The 22,482-nt window shown below is 45.6% G+C and overlaps 1 pseudogene; it reads left to right on the top strand.

Annotated features, from left to right (window-relative positions):
* Window positions 1-319: 319 nt before the first annotated feature.
* On the top strand, window positions 320-20,596 carry LOC118086809 (secretory carrier-associated membrane protein 3-like; annotated as a pseudogene).
* Window positions 20,597-22,482: the final 1,886 nt, after the last annotated feature.

The following is a 22,482-nucleotide window of genomic DNA, read 5'->3' on the forward strand; positions in this document are numbered from 1 at the left end:
GCCTTGCATGTAAAAGGTCCCAGCTTCAATCCCCAAAGGCATCTCCAAGTAGGGCTGGGAGAGATTCCTGCCTGAAACCCTGGAGTTCCAGCAGCTGCCAGTCAGAGTAGACAACACTGAGCAAGGTGGACCAATGACCCGACTCAGGATACGGCAGCTTCCTATGTCCCTATATCCCAGCTGAGATAGAACTTGTCACATCTAGATAACATTATTATCAAAGTTTAGGCATTGCTTTGCTGGGAACACTAAGAGTTTCATTTTGTCTAGCACTTTGGCCCTAGTCTCAACCAGCAGGTTTGCCGGCAGCCCCATGATCATGGGTGCCCGGGGCCATGGGTGCCATGCAACATGCATGCCCCCAGCGCCGAAGTTTGTGGGTGCCGAATTTTGTGGATGTTTGGGCACCCAGGGCACCAAGGAGCCATCGCCTATGTCAACCAGCCAGGTGTGCCTGGGTAAGCTGCAAGCCACACATGATGGGAAATAGCCACCACCTGTTGTTTGTCTGCAATAGCCAGACCTCTCAGATATCCTGCTCTTGAACAAGGAGGCTTCACTTAATTCAGACTTCTAACAGCCACCTGGGGCAGCAGCTTCAGACAGTAGCAGTGGCCTCTCAGCAGCTGCCCAGACATGCCACCTGCTGACAGGCCATTATGCTCGAGTGATGCTTATGTGTTGTAGGAAAACAGGTGGAGGATGTTGGAGGGGCAGGCGAGTGCTGAGACACCCTAGGAAGGCAAGCTACGGACTGGACTGTGGGAGAATGGAGGGTATCTAGGAAAGGAAATCCACCAGCCATGTACCTCTCTTCCATTGCATGTTAAGAGCCGTCCTCTGCTCAGTCATCTAAGAGCACAAGGGGGTGGGAGAGAGAGAGAGAGAAATTGGGATCGGGCCGAACAGTGGAGTTTCCATGGCAACTGGGAGGAATGTTCTCACTCAGATCCCCAGAGAAGAGGAGGCAGCAAGGGACAGGGGCAAAATAGAGCAGGAGGAAAGCATTCAGGATGGGTCATGTTTCAGAGGGGCACAGTATGCCCCCCTTTAAAAAAACAAAACCCAGGGGGCCATGCCACAGAGGTTTTGGCAGGCTGGTACTTGAGTCAGGACGAAGGTGTTACATTCACGAGTTCTGACACAAGCGTTAAGGAAATGTACTTAAATAATACTAAGCATCTCTCTCTTTTCCCCTTTTTGGGGGGAAGGGTGTTGAAAATACAGCAAAAACTGGAAGCAGAGTGGAGGGAGCCATATAGCAAGCCATCCCCAGGTCACCTTAACTCACCTAAGTCATAAGATCTGGGCTGTATCTATTTGAAACCTTTCACAAGCCTAGTCTCGGAGTCTTTACCCTGCAAGATAGCCAGACGCCATACCCATTTTGCAGATAGCCAGGTGAAGCTAAACCAGCTTGGACAGGATAAGGCCAAGGTGATCTGTTGTCTAGCAGGCACAGCCAGTGATTCTTTCAGACCCAAATGTTCAAGGTGATGGAGAGACTCTCATACGAGGAAAGTTTCCAGCTTTTGGAACTTTTTAGTTTAGAAAACAGACAAATAAGAGGGGACATATATAGAAGTTTATAAAACCGTGCAAGGCATGGAGAAAGGGGATAGAGGAAAGTTTGTCTCCTTCTCTGACAGCACTAGAACTTCACGGACATCAAATGAAGTAGAATGTTGGAAAATTCAAGACAGGTAAAAGGAAATACTCTTTTACAAATCATATAAACTATGGGACTCGCTCCCATAGGAGGCAGTGGTGGCCACCAACTTGAATGGCTTTGAAAGAGAAATAGACAAATTCATGTAGGAGAGGGCTACTGAGGGATGCTAACCAGGATGGCTATGGTCTGCAGCCACAGTTAGAGGCAGCAATGCTTCTGAATACCAGTCACTGAAAACCACAGTAGGGTAGAACACTTTTGCACTTGAATCCTGCTTGCGGGTTTCCCACTGGGGCACCTGGCTGGTCCTCTGCCAGAGCAGGATGCTGGACTAGATGGGCCACTGGCCTGATTCGGCCAGGGCCGGCCCACTCATCAGGCAAGTTGAGGCAACTGCCTCTGGTAGCAGAATCCCAGAAACAACAGATCTGGCCTCCAATGAATGCATCATCTGCTGTTGCTGCCACTGCTGGAGTGGAAGCGATGGCTATGGCACCTTTGAGGCTGGATTTGCCACTTCCTCACCAACCAACCCTCCCTCCATGTTGCCTCTACAGTGGCAACTGCTCTCCCAGGGTGTGGACCTACCCAGTGTGATTCAGAGCAGGCCCCTTTCCTCCACACGGAGGCCTTTGATTCCCACTTCAACCATTGGGTAAGGTTGATATTCTTCCCCTTGTTCTGGATGTAGATCTTCACTCACCCCTCCTTCCCTGGTTGGGAGTGGGCACCAGATTGTGGTTTGCTTCAGGTGTCAAAATGTCTTGAGCCAGCCCTGGATTCAGCTGCAGGATTCTTCTTATGTTCTTATAGGCAGCTTGCACCTTCAGAAGTTTCACGATTCTCTGTTTCTAATCAGTGAATGTCTCGTTGCTTCCTGCTAAAATCCTGCAACCCTTCTTACCGGAAATGTTCTGGTTTATTTTTATTTGTTTGCCCTACTTTTGTTGTGCTTAAGTGGATGCGGTTTTCCTACATTATACATTGGTGTTATAGTCCATTTTGTTGCATTTGCATTGTTGTTCATCATCTGGAACACCATTTGATTGGAAGGCAGGCCACAAATTTAATAAATAAATGAAAGAGACTGCACAGGGGGAAAATCACAGACAGCTCTTGCATTGTAGGAAAAGTCTCTCCAGATGGGTTTCAGCCTCCTAGATGGATGTTAATGGCATGGATGAATGTATGGCAAAAGAAAACATTGTAGCACCTTAAAGACTAAGAAATTTATTATGTTATAGGTTTCCATATACCACCGTTCTCTTGAGCCCTATATCTGATGAAGTGGATTGTACTCCATAAAAGTGTATGACACAGTTAATCTTTAAGGTGCCAGAAGACTGTGTGTGTGTGTGTGTGTGTGTGTGTGTGTGTGTGTGTGTGTGTGTGGAGAGAGAAAGAGAGAGAGAGAGAGAGAGAGAGAGAGAGAGAGAGAGAGAGAGAGAGAAAGAGAGAGAGAGAGAGAGAGAGAGAGAGAGAGAGAGAGAGAGAGAGAGAGAGAGAGAGAGAGAGAGAGAAATGGGAAGCTCAAATGCATCCCCAAAACTGAGGATGGACAAATTTTGGCTTGTTCCAATTTTGCATGTGTTTATTCATGTTAGACATTGTGAAAATGGTCCTAATCTGGCCCTTATGCAGAGTAGAAATGAATAAAGTCTCCACCACAAGAAAAAGTTTCGAAGCTTTACTGCAAACGGTCTTAAACTAGTTACAAAATAAATGTTGCAAAATACAAAATAACACATTGCTCTTAAACAAACTAGCAATGTGGTCCAGCCTTTTAATACAGTGTAAGAACTATCCTCTCTCTGGTCCTAGAGAGAGATCCTATACAAGCAACTTGCTTGTACCAACAGTGCTGAGCTGAAATGCTGACTCCAAGAAATGACCAGGACACCGAGTTCTCAGGTTTCATCTCTTCCTGTTAGAGATCCCAGCCTGGATTTCCAGTATGAGACATAATCTGCCCAAATGGAAATATCCACCCTCTTTCTTGCCTCGTGTGTTACAGTTAAACCTCCTGCCTAATGCAAATCTCTGCATAGCATTTTAAAGACAATGCATGCACATTAAACTTATATCCTTAACAATTCATACAATTTCTGCATTAATCTGTTTCATATCAAAACAATACTTTGGTTTATTTGTTTAAACAGACCACACACCCCACACAAATAATAGTACTGGTTGGATTGTATCAGGAATAAGAAAATAAAGATTATTCCTGATATATAGGAACAGCTGGAGCATAACATAGACTTTTCTGTGAAAACCTGCTGCTCAAAATTGGAGAAATAGTAATTGAATTCTAGGCCAGTCCCATTAGCCCTTTTTAAACAGGATGCCTCTGTCCTTAATACCTTTTGGGGGGGAGGGGGGACTGCTCTTTGGCTTAATAAAGTGATGAGACTAAGATTTGCTACATCCATTGGAATTTTTTATTCAGTAATAAGATTTAGAAACTCGCCCTTCACTAAGTGGTCCCAGGGTGGGATGCGTATATCATTAAAATGATATTAAATCCAAGGAAACAATCAGCAAAGCATAAAATAATCAGATTCATAATAATCTGGTCCACTAGATCCTGTGTTGCCAGGCACAGGGTACAAGCTGTAAGACTGATTGAAGGGCAGATACCTTTCCCTTCTATTCTCACCTTAGCTAAGAACCCAGCACCTGACCTCAGGTAAGGCAGGACCATAGAATCATGGAATTGTAGAACTAGAAGGGACCCCGAGGGCCATCTAGTCCAACCCCCTGCAATGTAGGAATCTCAACTAAATCATCCATGACAGATGTCCATCCAACCTCTGCTTTAAAACTTCCATTGAAGGGGAGTCCACTGCCTTCTGGGGGAGACCATTCCACTGTCAAACAGTTCTTCCTGATGTTTAGTCAGAATCTTCTTTTTCTGTAATTTGATGCCATTGGTTTGGATCCTACCCTCCTGAGCAGGTGAAAGCAAGCTTGCTCCATCTTTCAGGTGACAGCGCTTTAGATATTTGAAGATGGCCATCATATCTCCTCTCAGTCTCCTCTTTTCCAGGCTAAACATACCCAACTCTCTCAACCATTCCTCATAAACCTTGGTTTCCCAGTTCTTGATTATCTTGGCCACCCTCCCCTGCACACGTTCCAGCTTGGATCTCTACCCTTCTTAAAATGTGGTGCCCAGAAATGGACAACAGATGTGGTCTGACCAAGGCAGAATAGAGTGGTTCTATTACTTCCCTTGATCAGGACACAATGCTTCTGTTGATGCAGCCTAGAAGAACATTAGAATTTTGTTGTTGTTGCTGCTCCATCACCTTGTTGACTCATGTTAAGCTTGTGGTCTACTAAGACCCCTAGATCCTTTTCACATGTACTGCTAGTAAGCCAGGTATCCTCCATTTTATATTTGTGCAGCTGGTTCTTCCTGTCTTAGTGCAGAGCCTTACATTTGTCTCTATTGAAATTCATTGGGTTAGTTTTGGTCCAGTTCTCCAATCTATTAAGGTCATCTTCCAACACTGTTCTTTCTTCTGTGGCATTAGCTAACCCTCCCAGAAGCTAACAATCTAAATTCTTGACAGAGGGATAAGTTGCCGAAGAAGAGTGTGCAAATGAAGTTATGTTTTGGTTGGGCTTAAAAGGCAAAGAGTTTGTGGAAAAGGAGGATTTAGATAAGAAGAGAGGTGGGATCCCAAAGGAACCAACCTAGGGGAAAAACTAATGCAATTCTAGGCTGCATCCACAGAATTCTAGTGTCCGGATCAAGGAATGGAATAGTAATGGTGCTAGGGACTGAGATGCCTCTGAAGTTCTCCTCCTCCAGATTTCTTCCAAGGTTTTGATCTGATCTATTGAGGGGGCCAATGCATTGGAAACAGTTCTCTGTTGGAAAATAGCAGCATAGAAGGATAATGCAGAAGGAAATGAGTCTATTATTCTATGAAATGGTTTAAGTCAACAGATGAGCACGCATTGCTAAACGCATTCAAGAGACAGGGTGAAGTTAAGTTTGGCAAGTGGTAACAGTCAAGTCTGGCAAACCTGACGAACTTTGCTGCTTTTACCGATGCCTGTCTGGAAGAGACCTTGTCGTGCTGGAGCCAGGCCCTGCTCATTTATTGCAACGCTGGGCATGAGCTGAGAAGCTAAAGAAGATAAAAAGATAGGCTTTGAGGACAAGAAGTCCAAATTCCATATAGAGCTGCTAGAAGGCGAAACAAAATTATTGTCTAGAATGTATGACTTGCTGTTAGAATGGTATACAAAAGACGAACTGACAAAAGAGGTGATGATTAAATGGGCAAAAGATTTTGGGCATAACATAGATTACGATTGTTGGTTGAAGCTGTGGAATCAATCGTTAAAATTTACTGCATGTACCGCACTGAAAGAGAATTCTTGGAAGATGATATATAGATGGTATTTAACTCCAGTGAAATTATCTACCGTAAAATGTATAGAATGAATGATAGAATGTGCTGGAAATGCAAGGAGAGGGAGGGAGATTTTTACCATATGTGGTGGAAGTGCGATAAAGTTAAAGAATTTTGGGAAATGATCTATAATGAACTGAAGAAAATCTTTAAATATACTTTTCCCAAAAAGCCTGAACTATTTTTGTTAGGAATGATAGGTCAAGAAATTAAAAGAGAAGATAATGTATTATTTTTATATGCAATAACAGCAGCCAGGACTTTACTAGCCCAAAAGTGGAAGACACAGGATCTACCGACGATTGGAGAGTGGCAGACAAAAATGATGGACTATGCAGAACTAGCGAGACTCACTAGCGGGATCCGAAACCAGGGGGAAGCAAAGTTCCTAAAAGACTGGAGTAAATATGTGGATTATATGGAAAAGAACTGTAGTTTAAAAACTCTTGCAGGGTTGAAGTAAATCCTGCGAATCGAACTTAAGGGGAAGAAATAAAGAAACTGCGAGATAAGCTCTGATTAGAAAACCTGATGAGGGGAGGGAGGGAAGTCACAGTAGAATGTATGTTAAGGTGTCATTTTGTAATTTGTATGTTTAAATGTGCAATAATTGGAAAATTTAATAAAATGTTATACAAAAAAAAAGAGAAGCCTTTGACAAGTATCTCATGGCTAATTTCTGTCCCTACATGTAAATATCAGGGGAATGTAGGTCTTATTTACACATACCAGCTTGATGCTCATAGTGCAAATGAATCACCCCTTTTCAACACTATAATCCAGTGGGGGGGAGTTGTCACTGGAGAGATGGTTCTGCTCCCTCACCTGTTTTATTATTCATCAGAGATGTCAAGAAAATGACAGTGTTGGTCCCTAGCAACCTGATGGTTCCTTTGAATTCTGTCTGTCTGAGAAACAGTCACCTAGACATGTATTTCTATATATTACCCCTTTTCTTGGAAAGGAACAACTTTTGTCTTATAAGGAAGGTACCAGTGATGGGGGAAATTCAGACAAGCAGGGTCTGAAACATTCTCAAATGGAGTGTGGATTGGAACGGATTGTTCTGCTGCAGCCGCAAAACATCAGAAAAGCCTGCTGGATCAGGCCAGGGGCCCATCTAGTCCAGCATTCTGTTCCCACAGGGGCCAAACAGGCAGGAAACCAGAAAGCAGGACCCAAGCACAAGAGCACACTTCCTGCACCACAGGTTCCAGCCAATGATATTCAGAAGCTTGACTGCCTCCAACTACTGGTATGGACATTAAGGCTAGTAAATATTGGCATCCTCCTTGAGCAGCCTGTTGGATCTGACCAATGGTCCATCTAATCCAGCATTTTATTAATGTTTGTTTATTTTAGGGTGGTTTTTTAAACTTTTTTTTTATACTGAGGATCACAGGGCAGTTTAGAATATAAAAACACAAGGATACATAACAAACAAAACCCTGCCACAGTTTAAAAGGCCATGGATGGTTTCATTAGCCAAAGGCCTGGTTGAAGAGCTATGTTTTTGCCTAGTGTGTAAAGATATGCAACGAAGGCACCAGGCGAGCCTCCCTGGGGAGAGCATTCCGCAAGTGGGGAGCCACCACTGAAAAGGCCCACTCTCGTGTTGCTGCACTCCACACCTCTTGTGGAGGGGGCACGCAAAGAAGGACCTCAGAGGATGATTGCAAGGCTCAGGTTAGTTCATATAGGGAGAAGTAGTCATTGGGGTATTTAAGGCTTTACAGGTCAAAACCAGCACTTTGAATTGGGCCCAGAAATTAATCGGCAGCCAGTACAGTTGGACCAGGATAGGAGTTGTGTACATCCTGTTCCTACAGTGGACAACCAGATGATGGTAGCAAACCAGCAAAGCAGGACCTCAGAACAGCAACCCTCTCCCCTGCCCCTTGGTTTCCAGCAACTTGGGTTCACTGAGAACTGGAAGTTTCCATCTCCAGTAAATGGAGTCGTTGGGTTAATCTGGGGTTTTTAAGCACTTTCTCTCTGTCTCTGTCTCTCTCTCTGTCTCTCTGTCTCTCTCTCTCTCTCTCTCACACACACACACACACACACACATTTAAAATGCATCAAAACTCCAGATTAAACCACACACACAAACACACAAACATATACTCACGCCACTTTTCGCTTATGAGGCACCAAATGGGTGTGCAAATGATAAAATAACAACACTGTAAAATTACATCAAACTGCTTAATAAATACATGATAAAACAATGAGCAGAAGATAATTAAGCCCACATTAATTGCCAGCTAATGCGTGCCTGAATAAATATGTTTTTAACTGCCAGTGGAAACATAACACCAAAAGCGCCTGCGGTATCTCTGAGGGGAGAGAAATTAAATCTGACTAATTGAATCAGTTTGCCCCAGATCATTTTCCAGAGCAAATGCGGACGTGTTTATCTGGACTTTGAATTTCTAAGGAACCTCCAGAATTTAGACACAGGGCATGGGGCGCTCCAGATTCCACCCCGCCCGTCAAAGTGAGAAGCCCCTTCATCGGCATCACAGCCACTGTTACAGAATGCTTAACCCACATGAACTCTATGAAAAATAATAATTGTATACAGATCTGATATCAGAAACGGCAAACTCAAAAGGGAGTGGAGAAAAACCTCGCAGGACACGTGATAACTGACCTTAAGGTGACTGTATTAGAACAAAGGAACTTCAAATAGCTCACCAATGCCAGAATGTATGTGTTATTAACCACTGTTGTTGTTGTTGTTGTTGTTTATGAATGGCCACTCACTGCTAATAGCACATATATTACTGTCTGTACATTTATGCATGTCATTTCCTTCTGACCTTAGGGTTTACAATCACTCCCTACCAGATGTGACTGAAGCAAAGGAGAACCTCTGACCATAAGAACTGTTTGACAGGTATACTTTCCCCAAAAAACCAGAAGCTTTTCTATTGGGATTAATAGGAGAGGAAATAGCAAAAGGAGATCAGAGACTATTTATGTATGCTACAACCGTGGCAAGGACTTTATTAGCCCCAAAATGGAAATTACAGGAGATACCGACGATCGAGGAGTGGCAGACGAAAATGATAGACTATGCAGAGTTGGCAAAGTTGACTTGCGGGATCTGTGACCAGAGAGAGACAAAGTACCAAAGGGAATGGAGTAAATTCATTGACTATATGGAGAAGAACTGTAGAAGTTTAAAGACACTTGGGACAGTTCTGGCCAGCAGTCATGGGAAGATGGATGCTGTGACCCAGCAACATCTAAATGACAACTCATTGACTACCCTTGGAGTACCATAAACCACAGACAGGTCAATGCCCTCAAAGACCCTACAATCCCATGTGCCAGGCTCTGTAGAGGTTCCAAAGAGAGGACAAGAGCACAGGAAAAGCCTGCTGGATCAGGTCAATGATCCATCTAGTCCAGCATCCTGTTCTCACAGTGGCCAAACAGATGCCCTACTGGGAAACCGGCAAGCAGGACTCGAGAATGAGTGCACTCTCCCCTCCTGTGACTTCCAGTAACTGGTATTCAGAAGCATTTACTATCTTTGGCCATAGAGGCAGTGCATAGCCATCATTGCTAATAGCCATCGATAGCCATCTCCACCATGATTTTTTTTCTAACCCTCTTTGAAAGCCAACTAGGCTGGTGGCTATCACTGCCTCCTGTGGGAACGAAGTCCATACTTCATCCAGGCACTGCATGAAGAAGTCGTTCCTTTTATCGGTTCTGAGAAACAAAGGCAAAACCATACGCAAACATTCCTGGACTCTCATCAGAACCAGGATTTAACAAGTCGCCCAGTCCAATTCCCAGCACAACTCCAAGCCACTTTTCAGCTGATGATCTCGGGGAAGTGTGAAAGCAGGAATCTTCCAGCTCAGGAGGCAGAGTTCTCAATTCCAACTTTAAAGCTGGTTTCACACCCCAGATCCATCAGCAGATGCTGCCCCCCCTCCACCACCGTCCCCCCCATCACTACTTTGCTTTCTCTTGCCAAGTCTGCAAGGCTTCCTTCTGTTGGAGTTCCTGGCACAGAGCTACACCTCCTCACCCTCCAGCTTGAGTGCAGCTCCCAGACAGCTGATCAGTCCCAGCTGTTTCTCTTTATTGCCTAGGGTGCTCTTCTTCCTCAGTAGGTGGACTTCTTTAGGCCTTCAAAGACCCCCACCCTCATATCAAGCTGCTGAGCCATAGGTTTGTGTGGTTTTTTTTTTCACTTCCCCATCATGGCTCCAGAGAAGCCCAATTCCAACCCTGTGATATGTTGCTGGATCTCAGTCAGTGATACCTGTTTTGTGCAGGTTATTTGGCAGGATGCAGAAAAATTCCGCATTTAAATCATATGCATTTTGTGGACTCTTTTTAACACAAAAATATGCGTGTGTGTGTGTGCGTGTGCGCGCGCGCACACTGACACAATGTTTAAGCATTTTGTATGCCTTTTTAACCTACAGTATCCAGCTAGGTTTTAAACTGAGTAGACCCATTAAAATTAACAAGCCCAAGTTAGTTGTGCTGATGACTTTCAGTGGGTCTACTCTGAGCAGGACTAACATTGACTTCAACCCCAAACACTAGTTCTAAATATAGAGCATAACTTGACTAGGAGTTGTGTTATGAACAGACTTCCGGAACCAATTGTGTTCATAAACCGAGATACCACTGTAATGGAAACCAGAGGAATTGTTTTTACATCCCTACCTCACCCTGTACTCTAGGACTCACTACATGCTTGTGGGATTCAGAACAACCTGCCCTCAGAGGCATGCTTAACTGAAAAGAAGCAATCCCAGGGCAGTGGATCATGCAGAGATGCAATAAAGACCCTCCGCTGACTGCTGGTCATTCTTTGTTGGCATCTTGCACCTGGAATGAATTGATGATGTGCTCACACCTTGAACAGGTACAAAGTTAAATTATCCATTTCTAGGGGTGTATAATGGAGGGAGGCCAGAGCAGTGACTTACACAGAGACACAACAGAGAGTGTAATATATGAACGGGTACATATGGCTCACTAGAGTCTTAAGATTGAATGCTTCATGAAGAGTTGGCTGAGAGCTTAAGTGAGAATGACTGTGGAACTTGCTTCTACCGTGGGACAACTCTCTCTTCACTTGCAATCTGGAGGAGAAATGTGCAAAGGAGGGCAACCAAGATGGCCGAGGATCTGAAAACCAAGCCTTATGAGGAATGATTGAGGGAGCTGGGTATATTTAGCCTAGAAAGGTAAGGTGACGTGAGAGTCCTCTTCAAACCATCTGAAGAGTTGCTACATGGAAGATGGAGCAAGCTGGTTTTTTGCGGCTCCCTACCAGGAAGGAGTTTCTGACTAAACATTAGGAAGAACTTTCTGGTATCTGACTGCGGAATGGGCTACTTCAGAAGGTGGTGGACTCTCCTGCATTGGAGGTTTTCCAACAGAGGTTGGGTGGCCATCTGTCCAGGATTCTTTAGCTTCATTAGATGACCTTTGGGATCCCCTCCAACTCTACAGTTCGGTGATTCTATTCCCTGAGCATGTGAAGAATGCTTCTCCCTTCTGCTACAGCACATGCAAAACCTCGCAGTTGGCTCCTGAAGAACAGGAGTCTCCTGCAAAGATGATGCTGTTATGTTAGGCTTCCCCACCACCACCTCATAAATGTCTCATGAAAAATGTGACTTTAAATAGCCATCCCACACAGTATTATGGAGCCCACATCTGCCCAGAGAGCCAAGTTTCCTCTGGTGATTTTTTTTTTTAAGGAACAACTCTCTTTTTTCTGCCATGAATACCCAGCACTGTGCTGCCCCACTCCCTTTCTGAAACCTTTTGTTCCCCCCAGTGAATGTGGGGGCTCAGGAAAATTGCCAGCCAGGCGGTACAATCCCTAGATCATGCCCTTGATGGAAGCATCTGCTAATTCGCCTGTGGGTGGAAAGAAAGATGCTGTCCTGGTTACGGTTACCAAGGAGTATCTCCGGATTGCTGAGGCAATCGGAAAGGAGGCAAGACTTAACCCTTTCCTTTCTGCCTCAGGCAGAGTCGAGCACATCATTACTAGGGGGGGGACGCAAGGGGGCATAAGGTTTTCAAAACGAGGTCCATATATGCAAGTCTCAAATGGCTTTGCAGCATTTACGGAGGGTGAATTGTCTCTTCCATGAAGGTGGGAGGCACAGACATGGTTGGTCACAGAGATTGGGGAGCCTCAGGTCCCTATTGGGCAGTGTGGTGTAGTGGTTACAGTGTTGGGCTAGGACCTTGGAGAGACCTGCCATGAAAAGCTCACTTAGTGCATGGGTGAGCAAACTAAGGCCCTGGGCCGGATCCGGCTCAATCGCCTTCTAAATCCGGCCCACAGACAGTCCAGGAATCAGCGTGTTTTTACATGAGTAGAATGTGTCCTTTTATTTAAAATGCATCCCTGGGTTATTTGTGGGGCATAGGAATTCATTCTTTTCTTTTCCCCAAAAAAATATAGTCCGGGCCCCCCACAAGGTCTGAGGGACAGTGGACCGGCCCCCTGCTGAAAAAATTTGCTGGCCCCTGACTTAGTGTGACCTTTGGCCAGCCTCCTGCCTCTCAGCCTAAGTTGCCTCACAAAGTTGTTGTGGAGATTAAATGAGGAAGGTGAGCCATGTACACAGCCTTGAGGTACTCAGAGAAAAGGTGGGATATAAATGCAATAAATACTATTAATAACAACAACTCCCATCAACCCCAGCCAGGAGGCACAATGATCAAAGGAGTTGGAGTTCAACAGCTGAAGCACCACAGGTCCTCCAGCCGCAGTCCACAGACAGCTGTTAGCTACAACTCAAAAACTGGAGCCTCCATGTAGAGAAGCAGTATACCTCTAAATTCCAAATGCAACATAACACAGGAAGCAGCACATTTGTGTGGATCACTAGGGGACCTTTTTCGGGTGCCTCGTCATCTGATGTTGGGGAGGGGGAGCTAGCAGGCCAGTTGTGGAATATCCTCCTAGAGAGGTTCATCTTGGATATTGATGGATGAAATCTGTCTATTTCTAGTTTGAACAGTTTCATGTGTGTTCATTCATAAGTCTGTTCCAGTTTATTTTCACGTAAATTTGCATCTATTGTATTTATTGTATGTGCAATTAAATACAGGTTTTCAGCATATTTTCTAACTTTCTTCTATTCTGAATTTTTTATGTTAGGTATTTTTGGTCTGAGATCTGCATCACAAAACATTGATGGTGTAAACACACACACACACACACACACACACCGGACTGCACCTCTGTCCACTCTACTCACCAACCCCCCTGCCATTCCCCCAACATATTCCCTAGAGTTTCCCTCCCCAATTTATGCAACTACTGAGCTCTCTTTTCTTGGTCTCGTTGGTTTTTCTTCATGAAAATCCAGTATTGTAATGCAGCACTACAAATCCTCCAATGGGGGCTATGTGATAACAGCCTTACATTGTGTGTGTGTGTGTGTGTTTGTGTGTGTGTGTGTGTGTGTGTGGATTAGACAGTCGACAGACAGACAGACAGACAGACAGACAGACAGACAGACAGACAGATACAGTGCCTTTTTCTTTTTAAAAAATGTTTAGGGGTACTCTCAGTGGACTCGTAATCTGGTGAACTGGGTTCGATTCCCCGCTCCTCCACATGGAGCTGCTGGGTGACCTTGGGCTAGTCACACTTCTCTGAAGTCTCTCAGCCTCACTCACCTCACAGAGTGTTTGTTGTGGGGGAAGAAGAAGGGAAAGGAGATTGTTAGCTGCTTTGAGACTCCTTAGGATAGTGACAAAGTGGGATATCAAATCCAAACTCCTCCTCCTCCTCCTCCTCCTCCTCCTCCTCCTCCTCCTCCTCCTCCTCCTCCTCCTCTCATATTGAAATATTGCCCTTCAATGAGACCAAACTTAGATTCACAAAATGTTTAGGGACATGCGTACCCCCAGAAAAAAAGCACTAGATAGATGATAGATAGATGATAGATAGATATAGATGATTAGATAGATAATATAGCAACATCCCAACCTGCTCATTAGTCATGGTCCAGGGAGGTGTGGATCAGGTTAATGTGTACAAGAATTAGGAAAGAACAAATTCCTCAAGGATCCCTAACTTGGTGCCTATGCTTTTTATTGTTCAATGCTGGTGCAAAAGACCCATTTATTTCCCTCTTCCTTCCCTGGCTGAATAGTGCTGCTGGCCTCTAACATGTTTATTGCTTCACTCTCCCTGTTGCTGATTTTTCTCTTGCTCTAAAGTACAATGTTTTGATTGTTTCAGAAGTGTTAGGCTTCAGTGTAAGACCAGTGGGATGGGGGTGGGTTGCTTATCTATTTATAAGATTTGTGGACCACTTTTCATTGTAGCATTACCAGGTTGATTTACAGAATAAAACAAGATCATAAATAGCATGCCACCAATCCTTTTCTTAAAAAAAAAAATCATAGTAGAAGCAGCGATGCAAGGAACCAGGTGTTAAAGGAAACTCAGTTGGGGAAATCCTATGAAAATACTATTCAGATGAGACCCATTGATATGATTGGATCTAAGTTAGCAATGCCCAGTAATGTCAACAGATCTGTTATAAATATGGTTAATCTTGGATAAATCCAGTCGATATATTGTATACACACACACTGAATTAAGCACTAGGCAAGGAGAGAGTTCCAGAAATGGGGTGCCGCAAAGGATGCTCTTTCCCTGTGTAACTTCAGCAGAAACACTGCAGCAACCCACCAGATATGCTTTAGATGGTGGAGGGAATCCTCTGGAGCAGTTTTTTGTGGGGTGCAGGGCTCTCCAACATGGAGGGAAGGAAGGAGAATGCCACCCGAACAACACTGGATCTGTTGGAGAAAAGTAAGTACATTTACTTCTCTTGAGATTCTTATTTAAAGCATGTATTTATTTAAACTACCAGAGAGCATTGTTATGCTTATTTATTAATCTAGCCAGTTCTCTTTTGTAGCTTTAAGTTGACTCCACCCCTAAAAGCTGGTCCATTTTGTTTGTTGTTCTCTCCTGACAAGATGTCTCCTACTTTTTCTCTCTCATCTCCACTTACCCTGTAAAGAGTTCGTGCATGAATAGATCCTTTGAATTCCAGAAATTGTAAGTGGTTACTTCAAAATATTTCACCCAAGCTGCAAGTTCTCCTAACACTGTCCAGTTTCAGTCTTGTTGGCATTCGGTCACAGGCCTCTTCCCCTCCATTGTGTGCCATTACATTTAATTCAGTCCTGTTGCACACATTGGTGCATACATTTTAAAAGTAAATGCACTTTTCAATGCATTTGCCAGTGAAAGATGCATCTTGTATGTATCTTTTATGTGATATACTTATTTTTGTGTGCCCTTTTGGCACACCGAGAATACACTGCAAAATCTTGAAGTGTGTGTAATCTAATTGGGAGTTGCATTCTGATGCATGAGCAAGGATGGGGACATTGGATAGTGTCAGCCTGCTGAGAGGAGCAGGCAAAATGAATTCTCCTCCCCTACTGCAGGGGGCTGGAGTAGATGACCCTTGGGGTCCCTTCCAGTTCTAGAATTGTGTGATTCTATTATTCTGTTCCTAGTTGATTCTGTTTTGAAAGTCACATGAAGTTATTTCAGAACTCCAAAATCTGCTGGGAAGAACTTGTGTTCCCAGGAAGTGAGGGCTTCCCCTGCCCTGCCCAGTTTGATTAGTAACAACCTGCCTTTCAGTGGGGCACTTTCGCTGCCAGTAGCCAACAGCTGCGCTTGCCCTTTATTAGAAAAGTCTTGACATATAAAAGCAGAAGCCTGTTGTGGCCCCTACATGACCCTGAGGGCTAGTAACATGCATATCCTTTGCTTTTTAAAAGCTAAACCATCACTCATCAACTCCTACGGGGTGAACACTGCACAGGGAAATTATTTTTAGAAGATCCTCGTTAGCAGCAACCTCCCACTAACACCTCCCCAGTACAGAACCTTAAGGTCAACCACTGAGGGTAAAGGTGCAAAAAGTAATCTATGTGAAAAAGAGAGAATGGTCAGTGGTAGGGCACCTCCTGCATGGGCTGCAGAATATCTCACCATCATTCCCCAGCATCTCAAGGTAAGATTCGAAGAGACCACTGTCTGGAAATCCTGGAGAGCTGCTGCCAGTCAGCGTAAACAATACTATTTTTACTACATTATTAAATATTATTCGTACCCTGACCATCTGATTGAGTTGCATCAGCCACTCTGGGTGGCTTCCAACAAATATAAAGGTAAAGGTAAAGGGACCCCTGACCATTAGGTCCAGTCATGACCGACTCTGGGGTTGCGCGCTCATCTAGCATTATTGGCTGAGGGAGCCGGTGTACAGCTTCCAGGTCATGTGGCCAGCATGACAAAGCCGCTTCTGGCGAACCAGAGCAGCACATGGAAACGCCGTTAACCTTCCCGCTGTAGCGGTTCCTGTTTATCTACTTGCATTTTGACGTGCTTTCGAACTGCTAGGTTGGCAGGAGCTGGGACCAAGCAACGGGAGCTCACCCCATCACAGGGATTCAAACCGCCGACCTTCTGATCAGCAAGCCCTAGGCTCAGTGGTTTAACCCACAGCACCACCTGGGTCCCCTTAAATATAGAAGGTCCCCAACAAATATAGAAGCATAATAAAACACCAAGCACTAAAAACTTTCCCATACATGGCTCCCTTCAGATGTTTTCTAATGGTTACATAGTTATTTATCTCCTTGCCATCTGGCGGGAGAACGTTCCACAGGGAGGGCGCCACTGCCGAGAAGGCCCTCTGCCTGGTTCCCTGTAACTTCAGTTCCCTCAGTGAGGGAACTGTCAGAAGGCCCTCAGAGCTGGACCTCAGTGTCCAGGTATACAGGTCTGAGGCTATTTAGGGCTTTCAATGTCAGCATCAACACTCTGAATTGTGCTTGGAGATGTGTAGGTCCTTTAAGATAGCCTCAGGACCTCAGCACTTTCCTATGTTCCATTGTTGGGGTGGGGAGAATATTCGTACACTTTCCCTTAGCAGTGGAGAACACTTCCTTGCAGGGGCGTAGCCAGGATCAAAACTAGGGGGGGGGGGCAAGCCATGGTCGTTCAGGGGCGGGGCCAAGGCACGGGAGGGGAGGGGCCACGAAGTGGGAATGTGGACGGGGCTACAGGGCCAGTGGGCCCAATGACATTGTGGCGGCGGCGGCAGCGGCCACCTTGTGCTTCTGGGGCTGGCAGCGTTAGCAGCTACCCTGCTTGGCTGGAGAGGACGGGAGGGTCGGGCAGGCGAGAGAGGGTGGCAGGGCGGGTGAGGGCGAGGCAAGGCATGGCCGCAGTCATGACAGCTCCGAGGCATTGCTGCATATCAGCATAATATTTCAACCATGCCTTGGGTTCAAGCCCCACCTTAGGAAAAAATTCCTGAATTGCAGGGGGTTGGACTAGATGACCCTTGTGGTCCCTTCCGACTACAATTCTATGATTCTATTGATATATTACCATAGCATATGCATCATTCTGCTTTCTTGAATTGTCCTACTCCTAGGCATAGCAGCCAACTCCTAGAGGCCTAGGTGCCTCTCCCCTCCCCCCCCCCAAATTACTGGTAAATACCGTATTTGAAAGAGTCACCCCCCCATGTTGATGGGCTTTCTATGTGGGGCTTATCTGCCCCCCCCCCAGTATTTTATTAAGGATGGAAGAGGGAGGGAAGGAAGGAAGAAATAGAGAGAGGGATAACTCATATTTACGGGTGTCTCTGGGTGATGCTGTGATGCTGGAACTCTGCAGCAAAAGGACGGGAGGGTCGGGCAGGCGAGAGAGGGTGGCAGGGCGGGCGAGGGCGAGGCAAGGCATTGCCGCAGTCATGACAGCTCCGAGGCATTGCTGCATATCAGCATAATATTTCAACCATGTCTTGGGTTCAAGCCCCACCTTAGGAAAAAATTCCTGAATTGCAGGGGGTTGGACTAGATGACCCTTGTGCTCCCTTCCGACTACAATTCTATGATTCTATTGATATATTACCATAGCATATGCATCATTCTGCTTTCTTGAATTGTCCTACTCCTAGGCATAGCAGCCAACTCCTAGAGGCCTAGGTGCCTCTCCCCCCCCCCAAATTACTGGTAAATGCCGTATTTGAAAGAGTCACCCCCCCATGTTGATGGGCTTTCTATGTGGGGCTTATCTGCCCAAGGAGTCTTGTAAGCAGCTTTCTCTCTGCTTGATTTACAGCAGGCACGTCCAACAGGTAGATTGTGATCTACCAGTAGATCACTGGATGTCTGTGGTAGATCACTGGTAGGTCACTGGCACCCCTAAAAAAAGCTCACCCAAAATTTTCCTCCTCCCTAAAAAAAGTTGAACTATGACCTGAAGCCCTAAACAAAAATGGGCCTCCCTCCCTCCTAAAAGAAGCTCAACAAGTTTGACCTAAACCCCCCAAAACAGGGCTTCCCTTCCTTAAAAAAACTCAACAGCTTTGACCTGAACCCCCCAAAAGGGGGTAGATCACTCCCAGTTTTTAACTCTGTGAGTAGATCAGAGTCTCTTGGGAGGTGGCCACCCCTGATTTACAGTATACAGATGCAGGAGGAGGGGCAGGCTGGAACACCTGTGCTTTTTATAAACATCACTGTGTCTGTCAAAGCTACAGCCCCCCCTTTCTTATTCACTTCCTTTTAGCCTTGCAGAGCCACCTTAGTCAAATTGAATCCTCTGCACCCTCATTAAATCGTCAATAGAACTCTTAATGTGATTCCTGAATGCTCATTAACAACTCCCACTCAAGAACAATAGGGTGAATTGGTCAGCTATCGAAACTTGCCTGGGGATATCTGCTCCATTGTCTTAACTGCTTAACTACTGGTAGCCACTTTGCTTTATTTATTTGATGTGTTTTTGTTACAGCTGTGTGCCCCCCCCCCAGCAAGCGGAGACTTAGCTGCTCTTGCTAAAGCAAAGCCCTTTCCACTTCAGTTTTTGGAGGGGAAAAGTGCTGGTTATGGTCTGTAAAATACATTATTTTTTTGCTTCTAGGGGGGGGGCAGCTGCCCCTTCCTGCCCCCCCCTGCCTACGCCCATGCTTTCTTGTAGTCATGGGAGTGAGAATAGGATGCTGGGCAAGGTGGGCCATTGGCCCAACCCAGCAGGCTCTTCTAACATGGTTATGCTTAATAAATAGGAGAGCACTTCCCGCTTTCCTCTCAGTCACATGAGCAGAAATCCTCTCTGTGGGTGGCAAGCAGGATCACAGCAGACAATGGGTGCTGAGGATCTCAGTGTCAGAGTGAAATGAGTCAAGGAAGTGGAGGGAAGCGAGGACAGGCAGGGGCTTGAATGCTGGGTGAAACCCCTTAGAGAGAAAATGGGGAATCCTTTCCAAGACACTTCTATCATACAGCACAAACTGACCTCAAAGTACACCTCCATGGATGTCTACAATCCTTTTGACAAACTTAGTTGGTCTCTAAAGTGCTATTGGAAGGATTTTTTTTATTTTTTGTTTCGACTATGTCAGGGACGCGGTTAAACCACAGAGCCTAGGGCTTGCTGATCAGAAGGTCGGCGGTTCGAATCCCTGTGATGGGGTAAGCTCCCGTTGCTCGGTCCCAGCTCCTGCCAACCTAGCAGTTCGAAAGCACGTCAAAGTGCAAGTAGATAAATAGGTACCTCTACAGCGGGAAGGTAAACGGCATTTCCGTGTGCTGCTCTGGTTCGCCAGAAGCGGCTTTGTCATGCTGGCCACATGACCTGGAAGCTGTACGCCGGCTCCCTCGGCCAATAACGCGAGATGAGCGCCGCAACCCCAGAGTCGGTCACCTTTACCTTTACGTCAGACCAACACGGCTCTCTACCTGTAACAAGTACAATCCTTTTGACAATGCAGCCATACTCCATACCATGTCTCTCCCTTAGATCCAACAGCCCCCATCCCCAGCACCACCAGCTCACGCCTTGCAGTGCACCTGAAAGCCAAGCCCCACTGAGCCCAGGAATTAAGGCTCCTACAGCACTCAAGCAGTCACAGCGGAACTGTTGAAATGGCAGAAGCTGATCCACAAAGTTACGGAAGCAAGAATTTCAAAATGCTGCTTTGAGCGGTGGAGTGCAACAGAACAACTGACCATCCATCCTTTGAAGCCATGTTTCTATCAGGATATCCCTGTGGAATCTCCCACAGACTCCTGGAAAAAGTCTCTACCATGTACTACCTCTGAATGGCCAACATCATAACCGTCTTCTTCAGCTTTTTCTGTGTGGATTCCTCAGGTGGCTCAGATGTCCGTCTTTCCATCCTCTGGGTCTTCTTCATCTGCTCCTTCATCTGCTGGTATCAGCCCATGTACAAGGCCTACAGGAGCAACAGCTCTTTCAACTTCTTCATCTTCTTCATTTTCTTTGCACAGGTAAGTCCTCCAGGCCATTGGCATCCCAAACATGGGGTTCAGTGGTTGGATGGTCAACCTTATGGCTACCCTCATGACTCCGGTGACCACGTTCTTCATGGCTGTCACCAGGCTGGGCATAAAAAAGAAAATATAAAAATAGGAACATGGTAGCTTGACCAGATCAGATTTTGGGTGCTTTAAAATTTAGACAATCCCTGTCCGTAACTCTTGAAAGGGTTGAGATTTCTTAGTATGTGGGAGCATCTATTAATATTCACCAGCAATATCCACTTCATAATATGAGAGGGAAACCTGTGACCCCTCTTCCCTTAACCAGAGGACCAATGTAAGGGCGAGGCATGTTGGAAACAAAATGTGAATTTTATTTAAACACACTGAATGATGGTTAAAGCTTGCTGTCACAGTGGCCGGAGTGGGCTACTTCAGAGTAACGACTCTACACCGCTCTGCATTTTATCTTTTTATTGGTGCTGCGTATTTACAGTGCTGAAAGGCAGTGCTATTTACAGAGACACATCTTATCCGCTAGAATCAGAACCTCCGAATGGCGTTTGGCGCGTTTTCCTCCAACATAACAACTTGGGGAGACCCATCCTCTTCCCCCTACGTTTTCTGCGCAATTCCGGAGTTGGGGGAACAGGTCTGCCCCCCTTGTTTCTCCCTTCCTGTCTCACCTGGGGCGCTGGCTCCGCTACCCTGTCTGAGCCTCGGACCCCACTTCCTGCTTCCCCACTTGAGACGGAGCTCTCCCTGCTTTCCCCTGCGCTCGGGGATGGGCTGGAACTCAGGAGGGGAGGGACTTCGCGATATCCCCTGTCCCTCACACTTAACGGTTACTTTGATTAGGCGCAACACTTCGTTTCACTTTACAGAAGCAATAAAGAACTTTACTTAAAACTTCCACTTTAAACCCGCTCCTGATTAAACTGATTCCCCCCCAGAATTATTATTTGTTCTACTAAGCCAGTAAAACACTTCCAAATCCTTCTAGGATCTTTTCCTTCCCCACAGGGAAATAATCTGAGCTGTGATGCCTACCAAGGTCCATCCATCACAGAGACATCCCCAGCACACCCTCTTGGTGATCCCTGAAGACCCCTTAAACCACATATCTGTCTCCCTCCCACTCACATCTCACTTACCTTTTTGCATTGCCTTAAAATATTGTCATCAGGGGGAGGTCTCCTCCACTTTGACAGAGTTCCAGGGAGGCAGACAAAGAGGAGAGGACAAAAGATCAGGTTGGATATTATCCAAGCTGGAGAAAAAAAAACCTTTTGGAACCTTAACTCACCTCTTATTGAGACAATCACTACAAACCCACTGGAAGTGACATTTCCAAACTCCAAAATACACATTTCAGCATTCTTTCAACAACTTGAAATACTTAGGGTCATGGGTTAGCTACTTAGTTAACACTCCCAGTGTTGTCTGAATTTATAAGGCAAATAAGGCCCCTCCCTGTCAGCACAACCAATGGGGCAGAATGATGGGAGCTGTATTCCTATGACATCCGGAGAACCACCCCATGCCTGCCTTTTACTTTCATCCAGTTTCAGGCAATAGGCCATTTGTACTATACATTGAAAGCAGCTTCATCCCATGGCTTCCGGGACTGTAGCTTGTCAAGGGCACTGAGGGTTGTTAGGATACCCCTATTTATTTTCCCTGTTGACAGAGATTGAGGTTGTGTTGACTGGATTATCCAACTAGGTCCTTGCCTAAGGGACAGTGACTTCCATAAAACTATGCTAGTTTGGACCAGCCCGATTGGGGAAGGCCGTATTAGATCTTCTCACGCCCCACATTTCAAAATGTCCTTGTGATCAGACGCATGTCAGAGGAGTAATTAAATGAGCCCACCCACTTCCCTTTCAGAAAGGGCTGGCCCAGGACTTATTGGCACCTGAGTCGAACCACAAAATCGCATCCCCCTTTCCACCAAGTAAGAAGGTGGTGAATGAAGACCTACATCAGGAACAAGGGTGAGGAATAAAGATCTACGTTAGGATCTGCTGC

The sequence above is a fragment of the Zootoca vivipara genome, chromosome 6 (genome assembly GCF_965207765.1).
Source record: "Zootoca vivipara chromosome 6, rZooViv2.hap1.1, whole genome shotgun sequence".
Lineage (NCBI taxonomy): Eukaryota > Metazoa > Chordata > Lepidosauria > Squamata > Lacertidae > Zootoca > Zootoca vivipara.